The following is a 10202-nucleotide window of genomic DNA, read 5'->3' as shown; positions in this document are numbered from 1 at the left end:
TTGAAGAATTGAGCCCTGATAGGAAAATTTGGTATATAATAGTACTTCCCAATAGCATGCTTGACCAGGTTTTTAGTTTCCCCTTTCTGAACCACTTTCAGACAGACTAATAATGAAAAAAGGGAAAAAGTCATAGACTAAGAAGTTTATGACAATGCTAAAGTGAACTGGCAGAGTTCTTCACATGAATTTCCAGATTTTCTCATAATGCCTATTTAATACCCAAGGCTGTTCTTAGAAGTTTATTAGCAGCTCTGATTCTTATGGAGCTCCTAAGATATCTGCCCATATAAAATTTAGAAAATGTGTCACTTTGGACTATTGCCCATATATTAACTGTGCCAATAAAGTAGTCCCTACTGCTTTTACTTTGCTAAAAACACAATTGTATCACATAAGTAACAGAGTGCAGCAGAGAGAATCACATGAATTATTCCTGAAAATGTAATGTTTGTAACATTTCTCCCCTGTCCTGCCAGGGCTTGACCTGCAAAAATACTTTTTTCACTTCAAATAAGAGAGCTTCCCTAATGACCAATTCTGTGGTGGTCACAGCTTTTCTACACTGGGAGCTGAGAAGCAGTGCTGGGGCTTTCTAAACCCTGACACTGGGGACACAACCTGCCCAAGGGCTGTGTGATGGATGTATAGACATGTGCTTTTCAGCTTCTGCCAGGGTAGGCAGACCTCAAGGTCTTTAGATAGGGAGTCACTGAAGCCCAGACTGAGTACCAGTGCTGAAGTGTGGGCTTACCAGCTAAGTGACTATCTTTGGAGTTCTGCATGGTGAGAACCAGCCATTAGATGGAAGACTGTAAATATTGTTGAATTTCAATGCCAGTTGTCTGGGAATTGCTGTGTCTGAGGCTGGCTGGTGGTTCTGCAGACCCTGCTGTGCCATATTGTCTTCACAAGCCCTTCTGGGAGCTGTCTGGAGGAGGGGTAGTCAAGTCTATTGCACTGTATTTGGATGAAAAAAAAATAGAAGAAAACTGGATAAATAAACATCTTATAATTACTTTTTCTTGTTTCAGTAGCTGGGCACCCTTGAGATGGTATATTGAAATAATAAATTAGGATCCTGTTCACAAATCTGTGATCCCTTTAGAGATGCAGATTTTTTTCCATAAGCGATGATGTTTTCCAAACACCTTCTAAATAATTCATAACCAGGAGCCAGAATGAGGAAGACTTTTAACTAAAGAGTGTCGAGTCACTTTTTTTATTCATCTTGATCATATTCTTAAGTTCTTTCTGGGAATTTTCCAGGGTTTTGTTTTTCTGAAGCTGCTTCTTTGGGGGAGTTCAGACTATTTTTGACCCCGTTAACATTCCTCCATATATCACTGTGTATTCTCTCACTGTTAGGCAAACTGAAAAAGTAGGAAATTCAGTTCTGCTAAATTGGATCCCCAGAACCTCTCCATCTCTCCTTAGCTTTTTCCTACAGAACCGTCAGAAAATGTGATCTGTTAGTGTGATGTCAGCTAATCCTTCTCTCCCAATATAATCACTTTCTAATCATGTCAGCTCTCAGCAGGGACAGGAGGGCATGGCAAATCTGTGTGCAGCTTGGGCATTCTAGCTCCAATCCATCTCACCTAGGGGTGGGGTTCATCCCTCCCAGCTTTACTCCTAACACTGAACATTGTTGATGGTAAAAACCCCACCTTGTCCTTCCCAGCCACAAGAGCAGTGGTTGCTAGTATGACCAGGTTGCTACGTTTTTAAAATTAAGGAAAACATAGGAATCACTTGCTATAGGATGTAAAGGCTGAAATGTGACAGGGAAATGTAGAGTTTTGGATGAGGAATATATGATATACTAGTGTGCATTATATTGATTTGTGTTGTATTAGTTAAGGAGTCGATGTGTAACACAATAATTTAGTGTTGCCTTGAAACTCTAGCAGATTCAAAACCAGCTTTCTGCTTTGGTAGACATTTGGTAGGTATTTTTCAAGGGCATTTTAAAAAGATCAGCCATCTTTATCTTTCACTGATAAGGCTGCTCTGATATTTGAAATTGCTTCACAGGTGTTGTCACTGCCTTTTCCTGCCTGGACTTAGCTACTGCTTCCCTTTGATGGTGTTTCTAAATTCCAGGTCTGGACATACATAAGCAGAATGAAGGATTTGCCCTCTTGTTCCTTAGCAGACTTCCATATCCCCTCCTTCAAGGCAGGCTTTCGGCTGGAGTTTCAGTCCCAGGGCTCAAGGTTTATCCCAAATCACTGTCTTCTCTGCCCTTCATCCTAGTACATGTGGCACAAGGAAGAAACATGCTGCAGTCAGAAATCCAACACAGATTCTGCTGACAAGTTTTCATCAGAAAAAGACTCTCCGAAGACATCCCGTAGTCATTTGGGACCCGTCGGTGGTTCTTGCTTGCTGGGCAGGATTGCTCTTACTTACACCCTTCTGAGAGGGTGAGTGCTTGAAAAAATTGAACAAAACAATGTGTGCCTGGAGACGTGAAAATCTAGTGATTTTTGTGTTTGCCCACAAAATACTAATGGCTGCTGGAAAGAAGCTTGCTTGCACAAATGTCCTAAGTGGAACACAAAACAATGAGCATACATGACTGAAGAAAATGCATTTAAAGGTAAAAAAAGAGTAATTTTCACAGTTCTATTGCTCTTTGAATTATTGTCTGCTTTCTGTTCTTCTCCATGTTGCCATATAAGCTTCTGAAATTGCAGAATTATTACTCTTCACTTAACTTTGTAGGGAATCTCAGTCTTTGTTCCTACTCAGCATCAGCTGCAAGCTTTCCTAATAAATGCTCAGCTTCTATATTCCCCACATTTTCCAAGCAGTTTCACAGTTTTCATACAGATGAGCTTGGGTAGTCTTTCATCTTCACTCTTCCACGTCCATCTGAGCCACAGAACAGCCTTCATCTTGCAGGCTCCTGTGTTGTATCTGAAACGGCAGCAGTGTTTGTAGTTTGAGATGGTAAAAACAGTCACACGTTTTCAATTCTAACCTCTGTATTTAGGATTTCCTCAAACTTTTACATCTTTACGTGGCTTTTCTCTCATGTGTGCTTTGTCTCCAAAAGTGAGAGAAAATTATAATAAAAAAATTGTATGAAATGTATGGATTGCCAAAATATATACCATGGTGTAACGTGACTTTATGGACTGCTAATGGTTTGAAAATGCATTAATGTTAATGTCGTTGATATCTGGGGTGAATTTATTGATCCATATTTTTTAATCTATATATACCTGTGTGTAATCTATATAAACCACCACACTGACAAAAACACTGTATCTGAGCTCCGATGCCTCTTTAATCATAAATATCCAGGATCTGCCCTTCTTTGATTGCTTGCAGTTAGTATAGCATAAACCTCATTAAATGTTCTTCTGTCAAACCACAAGATCTATAAACAAGTTATCTTTGCATTTTCCTTATCTCTTTGCTTATCTCTAATCAGAAAAAAATTAATATAAAGGTTTTGAATCCCTTGATTTAGAGAATTTAGTTCCAGCAATGTTAACAATGCCATAACATACCTGGATTTTCTGTTCCTGTAAGCTTATGATATTATTGATTTATTGAAGCCTATCTTATTATGAAAATTTCACATAATAACAGAAGGAATGCTTTAAGGAAAAACAGTTATTTGTATAGCACTGCATTTAGGATTTTTAAACACTGTTTATAAGAAAGAAAAGCTGATTCATTGAAACCAGCAGTGAAATTGTATGTTTTGTTAAATTACCCAAATAAAAAAACCCCTTGAAAAAATTAATTTAAAAACCTTGTTGTGAACATTTTCTTTTATTTGAAAATTCTTCTCTTTCTTTCCCTTTCTCACTTTCTTCCCATTTCTCTTTGATTTCCCTTTTTTTTCCTTGGTCTCTTTGTCTTTTTCTATTGCTGTCATTCTTTCTCTCTTTTTTCATTCTCTTTCAAAACATTTTTTTTTTTCAACTGTACTAGATTTTGGGCTCTGAAATATACATTAATCAATTTTTCTTGATCCAGGATAAGATCTCTGATATTTTTCTTTTTTCTTTTTTTTTATATTTGTCTTTTTCTTTTTTTTTTTTTTTTTGAGATTTTGACATATTAGAGAAAACAATGAAGATGCTCTTCCTAGTAATTTAATTCAGTTACTCAGTCTTAAAATATTTTTTCCTGTCCTTCACCAGCTGATGAGAAGGCTATTTATTAATTTACATTCTTTTATGCCTATGTTAGGGTTGAGGTCCTTTTAAAGATAACGTTAATGCTAACATCCTTGTAATACATTACTTCTCTGCCTATCCTAATGTTGTTTCTCCTCTGGTGTTTGCCACTGTTGTCATACCTCCCCTCTGACTACATTTTGCTGAGCTGACAAATCAGGTTCTTGTGATCAGCTCATGACTGGAGATTACTCACCCTCCTTGCTGTCTTGGCAGCCCTGTGCCTGACCATAACTGATCACACTGTACATAATCCCAGTGTAGGCTTGCCTACACCTAGGGTTATAACAGAAAGTAATTTGCTCTAATAGCATCCCAATGACTTTTTTTTCCCCTCCAGGGGAATACCGCACATCTGGCATACAAATACTATGTAACAAAACAATATTCGAAGTCCTACTCCTCCTACTGCCACCAGCCACTGGTTGTCCTAATTTATTACAACACGGAACAGTTTCATTAATTCCAGAGTGTGATCTCCCACATTCTCAAGCAACATTAAATCCTTCCTCTATTATTCCCAGTCTTTAAAGCCATTATATTTTTTTCTCACATCATGTTCTAGAAGTCCTGCATTTTTGAAGTCAAGAAAAAGTGTTTCTGGGACATCTCTTCAATTATAATGTGTTTCTTCTTTAAAACCAGGATTAATGCTCTATTTTGTGTGTATATGATTTTAGGAAGGCCCAGGATGCATTTAATTGACTGCCTTAAGTGTATGGTGTGAGCACTGACCTTGGTCATGTGTGAGTAGTTTGAACCTTCAGTTCAAGGGGTCTCAGCAGTCCTGGAGTGTCTGTCCTGTCCTGGTGGGGTGCTGAGCACGTGGGAGCTCTTCTCTTGTCCCAGTATGGAGCTGTGGGGCTGAAGCATGGCTGGGAGTGCAGTGTGTGCTGCAGCACATCTTAAACCCAGATCTCATGCAGGGAAGGATGGGATTGCTTTCCAAAGGTGTATTGCATCCTGCATTCTTCAATGCTTCACTGCATGTGTTTAAACCTGGCTCCCGGTCTAGTATTGCATCTTACTAAAACTTAACCTTACTAAAACTAAGCTTGCAAACTTATAAGTGCAGCAGATCTATCTGAATGGGCACATATGTTGGCTTGATTTTATATTGACCATGATAAAATTAACATTTCTTTCATCTTGCCTGACAGATTTCTGTGTATTTCTTAAATGCTTGTGGCTGATAGCTGGTGTCACCAGTTTGACTAAGCTGAGGAATCTGACATTTTAATTGTTTGAATTTGAGCAAAAGAATTGCAAGAAGAAAAACCCACTGAATTTTCTGTTTTCTTTTGGGGTTTTGGCATTCTTTTAGAGGAAATTATTTCTTCTGATGGGCTTTTAGAACCCTCTACAGAGGAGAGATGAGGAACTATAAAAGTTTAAAATGGGTCAACATGTCACTAATTATTGCTTTAATTAGTGACAGCTACATATTTTTTATACTTTTGTTCAATTTAATAGAAGTCAGATATATCCCAATTATTCTAGCTTGAAAGAAGTAGTGTCCTTGATTTTTAATGGACTTTACTCAGTCTGTAGATTACCTGGAAATGTCCATAGTAAAAAATGTAAAGGTTGTGCCTTTAGATTTGCTGTCTAGATTTGTGCATATAATGAAAAGCTGCTCTTTTCATTTTATCCACAAATATTAGTAGGCTGCATGTAAATTTTCTAAAGAAGAACAAATAGCAAAAAGTTCTTAATTAGGTTTGAAAAACAACAGTGTGAAGGTAAGAGCTTTTACAGGGACCTGCACATTCATTAAAAAATGTTTTCTCTGTTGAATGTCTCACACCCAGGATGTAGAACAGTAAATAAAATCATAAATCTCTAAATGGTCCAAAAATACTATCAATAACTCTAATAGGTGTAGTTTGTGAGACAAGAATGATGTACGGCATAAGTTTTAGGTTCAAAAATACTGCAGAGTTATTTTATACAGATTGTGCAAAATGATATAGTGTTAAGCTGTAACCCTCTGAAGTCAGGAAGACCTACATGTGTTAGTTATTTCCTTGTTCCAAGTAAGATACTTCAGATAATTCTGTAATTCTTTGTTAAAATTGTTAAGCAAAGAATGGTATTGCGTTGCTTACTAACTTCTTTATCAGCCGCATTAATTAAGATCAGTTCAAATACATACTAGTAAATTCCTCTGTACAGAGTATTTTATTTTTCACCTCCTTGTACAAAAAACTTAGGCAAAACCTGTTAGTGATGGAGTTAAAGAGTTTAGATTGCATTTGAAGTACTTTTGTACAAATATTAAGTGTGTATTTTAGTTAATATTATTTAACATGCAACCTGTACTTAATCGCTTAATGAACAGAATTACTCCAATACGGCAAATGATAAACCAACCTTAGCATGAACAGCACATCTGTTAATTTAATAGTTCCCTGGTGCTAATTAAATTGTCCTTAATTTACAATTTCAAATATTTTATACTAGCAGTGTATTTAAGATTTGGTATTTCATCCCTGTTTTCTGATTGTTGGATTTTTCTAGTAAGATTTTCTTACGACTACTTCAGATGCAGACAAATATTTAGTATTGAGTAGCACGGCGCTATTAATGCCCACCGTGCTATTAAAGCACTTCCAGATTAAGTGAAAATTAATTCATGTTAGACTGCAAATTGCTGTCTCTATTATCTCACTCCTGAGTTATTGTGGTAATTGATCAGTATCAGAGGAGCTAAGTAATACAAAAAGAAATGCCAGGAATTTTGTGCAGAGTGTGAAAACGAGTCTTATGTCATACCTTTGCTGGCTGGCTCATTGACTCTCTCACCCCATGGCAGTCACCACTGTGCACCAGGCCTTGAAGCACCAGATGAGTTACTTGTCCTCTGCATCTCTCTGGGACTGGGGAAGGTCCTGTTGCTGGCACAGCTCTGCAGGATGGAGGCAGTAGGACAATGCTTATTCTGCTGGAGGGCTTGCTTTGCTTATTGCCTGACTTACCTGCACTCTACTCCTTTCTTAGCCACCACCTTGAGTACAGAAGGACAAGTGAAACAAAATGAAATGTTGGTATTTAATCTTCCTAATTCAAAAGCTAAATTAAAGGCTTTTAACTTTTTGAGAAACACTGTGTCTTAAACTGACAATACCTTGACTGTGCCTCTTGCTCTAATTTGTCCCTGAGTAAGACCGATGTCCCAGACTGCCTCAACAGCTGCAGTAAGCAGGTAGTAGCTCATTTCCCTTTATATTTTCACGCCACAGATGATACTCTCTAGCTCTGAATTTAAATGAGACAGATAGCCTCGATTCCCACCGGGAAGCTATGAAAGCATCGCTTCTCACGATCTACATCGCAGAACACTTAGGACGACGTGCGCTTGACGTTTTGAAGTTATTTTTTATTCGGGATGTTGCTTCGAGATGGTGGATACTCGTGGTTTCCTGGGTTCCTCCTCGGAGGCAGCGCTGCGCCGCGCAGAGATTGCGTGGGATTTGTGCTGCACTGGGATTGAGCGGGATTTGCGCTGCGCTGGACGCGGCGCCATGCGCGGCCGCCAGGGGGCGCGGCAGTGCCGGGGGCCGGGCAGGGGTGGAGGAGGAAGAGGAAGAGGAGGAAGATGAGGAGGAGGAAGATGAGGAGGAGGAGGAGAAGAAGGTGGCGGATCGTCCCCCTGCCCGCCCGGCCCCGCCTGGCGCAGCCCCGGCAGCCCCGGGGACAGGCTTTTCCCCTGGGATTCTGGCTGGGAGTCGCTTGAGGAGGGAAAAAGGAAAAATAGCTGGGTTCTTTTTTTAAAAAAAAAGGCGTGGAGGAGGGGGGATATAGCTGTCTTCTATCTCAAGGGGAGGCTGGCAGGCGGCATTCACCACTCCTCTCTGTGGAGAGCTGTGACTGAGGTAGTCTCGGAAATGAGGCTACCCCCAAGAAAAATTGCTGAGAGCAGGGTTTTCATTCCTTTTTCAGAGCAGGAAGGAAAGTGGTGAATATTAAATGTTGGTTACTTTCAGATGCAACCACCAGAACCTCAATGTGCCTACAACAGCAATATGACATTGGAACAGGAAGGCACGTCTCTAGATGGCACAGTTCATCACCTCAGTCTTCAGACTTCCATTGCATCCCTTTTTTACATGCTCCATCATCTTCATCACCACTGCTATCACAGCTATTGTAGTTGAGAAGGCAAAAAAGGTTCCCTGTCTCTGGAAGCTTTCTAAAAGAAAGCTCCACCCATTACAAAGAAAGTTCCATTTCTTTTCAGGCATTAAGAAGTATCTTAAAAGCCACATTGAGGGATTGGTGGTGGAAAATTCACTTACATATTTATGTTTCTTTGGCTACAGAACTATAGAATGTTTATAACAAATCTTTAGCACCGATACCCAAGAAAAAAAAAAAGTAAAATGTGGGCAAATAATGCCTCAGTGCAGGGGTGGTCAGCTCATGTTTGTAATCCTGCAAACAGTTTAACTGAGTGGTTCAGGTCACTCAGGACACAAGGCATTTAAAATATTTCCCTTCTCTCTACCTGTGTGAGGGTCAATCTCTGCTGTGCATCGTCCTGGGTCACATGCGATCAGAAAAAGATGAATTTTCCTCTGTTCTCTGCTTGGCTCCCCTGAGATCCTGTGAAGTGCTGGGTCTTACAAAGGACATATAAGCATGAAGCAGTGATGAACAGAAATTGTGGCAAACTGATGCTACATAGAAATCATGAAATGTGCTTATATGTGTGTAGGTAGATGTGTATATGTGAACAGGTATCTCAACAGAAGAAATGAGAGCAGTTGTGTGGCATGGCAGGAGCAGGCAAAAGACTCAACCCCAACTCAGTGATCTGAATGGAAAGAATAGAGTAGCCCATGTGCTTCATCTGTCCGCTGGACAGCGCAAGGGTGACTACACAGGGGTGAAGAGGTGACAGGCTGCTGAAAGGACAGGAATTCTCCCCTTTTATCCCTTTGCAGAGAAGGGTGATCAGTCCAATCTGCAATCCGGTTTTTGGTAAAAAAAAATAACCACTGCTGTCAGGCTGTCTGCTGAGACCAATCAGAAAGAGGACAAAGCTCTATGACCTTCAGGCAGAGAGTGTTGTTATCATTACAGTTCTTGTGGTTACTGCTGTTACTTAGTTGTTTTGCCTCATTTAGCCTTTGAGAGCATCCCCTGCCCTGGCTGGCTGTGGCCCCTGTTTGATGGATGAAGAGCAGAATTAGGCCGCGGCAGATGGCTGTGGACGGAGTTGGGATAGGAGCGGGACAGAGCCCCCATAGGACTTGCTTCTAACCCGGCTGATTCAGAGGGGGGGTGGGAGGGACTCGGCGGGAAGGATGTGCGGGGGAAACCCGCTCGGGGACGGCGCCGGGGCAGCGGCTGTGCACTGCGCCCCGGCGGAGGCTCGGGCCGAGCCGCTCTCCGGCCGTTCCCGCACCTCTGCCCTGCCCGCCGCTCACTCCCGTCGGGATGCCGGGTTTTCTTCAGCCGGGGACGATCCCACCGCGGTGCCACCGGGGCGCGTCTGCCCGACCGGGGACGAGCGGTCCGGCGGCCCGCGGCGGGAGCGCGGTGCCTCCGCCAGCACCAGGGACAGCGCCGGCAGCAGCGCTGCCGCTCCTTTGTTCCACCGCCGGCGAGGCCCCGCGGAACAAAGACTTCCGCTGCCGGCGGCGCGGGGACCCCGGCCTCTCCCCTCCCCGCCCCCGCACCCTCCCCGCACCCGCCGGCTTGGCCCGGCCACGGCCGCCGCCTCCCCCGGAGCCGCGTCCCCGGTGTGCCGGCCGCGCACGCCCCTGCCCGGCGCACGTCGCGCTGCCACCGCCGCCCCGCCGCCCTCCCCCGCGCGTAAGCTGCCCCGCACACCCCACGCCGCCGCCGCCGCCCCCCTTGCTCTCCGCGCCCGCCAGCCGCTGCCTTGCGCCTCGCCCCACCGCCCGGGCCAGCGCACAAAGCCCGCACGCCTCTCCGCCGCCCGCCGGCACCGCTCCGCGCCGCTCTGCCCACACCGAGCCCACACGCTGCGCC

At 42.8% G+C, this 10202-nt stretch overlaps 1 long non-coding RNA gene across 1 annotated transcript; it reads right to left on the bottom strand.

Annotated features, from left to right (window-relative positions):
- Nucleotides 1–1208: 1208 nt before the first annotated feature.
- LOC136565071 (uncharacterized) lies at nucleotides 1209–9852 on the bottom strand. The gene is made up of 2 exons (XR_010784802.1): nucleotides 6978–9852; nucleotides 1209–2925 (listed from the first exon to the last, which is right to left on the bottom strand). It is a non-coding gene; the product is annotated as an uncharacterized lncRNA (long non-coding RNA).
- Nucleotides 9853–10202: the final 350 nt, after the last annotated feature.

The sequence above is a fragment of the Molothrus aeneus genome, chromosome 1 (assembly GCF_037042795.1).
Source record: "Molothrus aeneus isolate 106 chromosome 1, BPBGC_Maene_1.0, whole genome shotgun sequence".
Lineage (NCBI taxonomy): Eukaryota > Metazoa > Chordata > Aves > Passeriformes > Icteridae > Molothrus > Molothrus aeneus.
The sequence above is the reverse complement of the archived record's forward strand: the minus strand, read 5'-3'. Positions and strand labels throughout refer to the sequence as shown.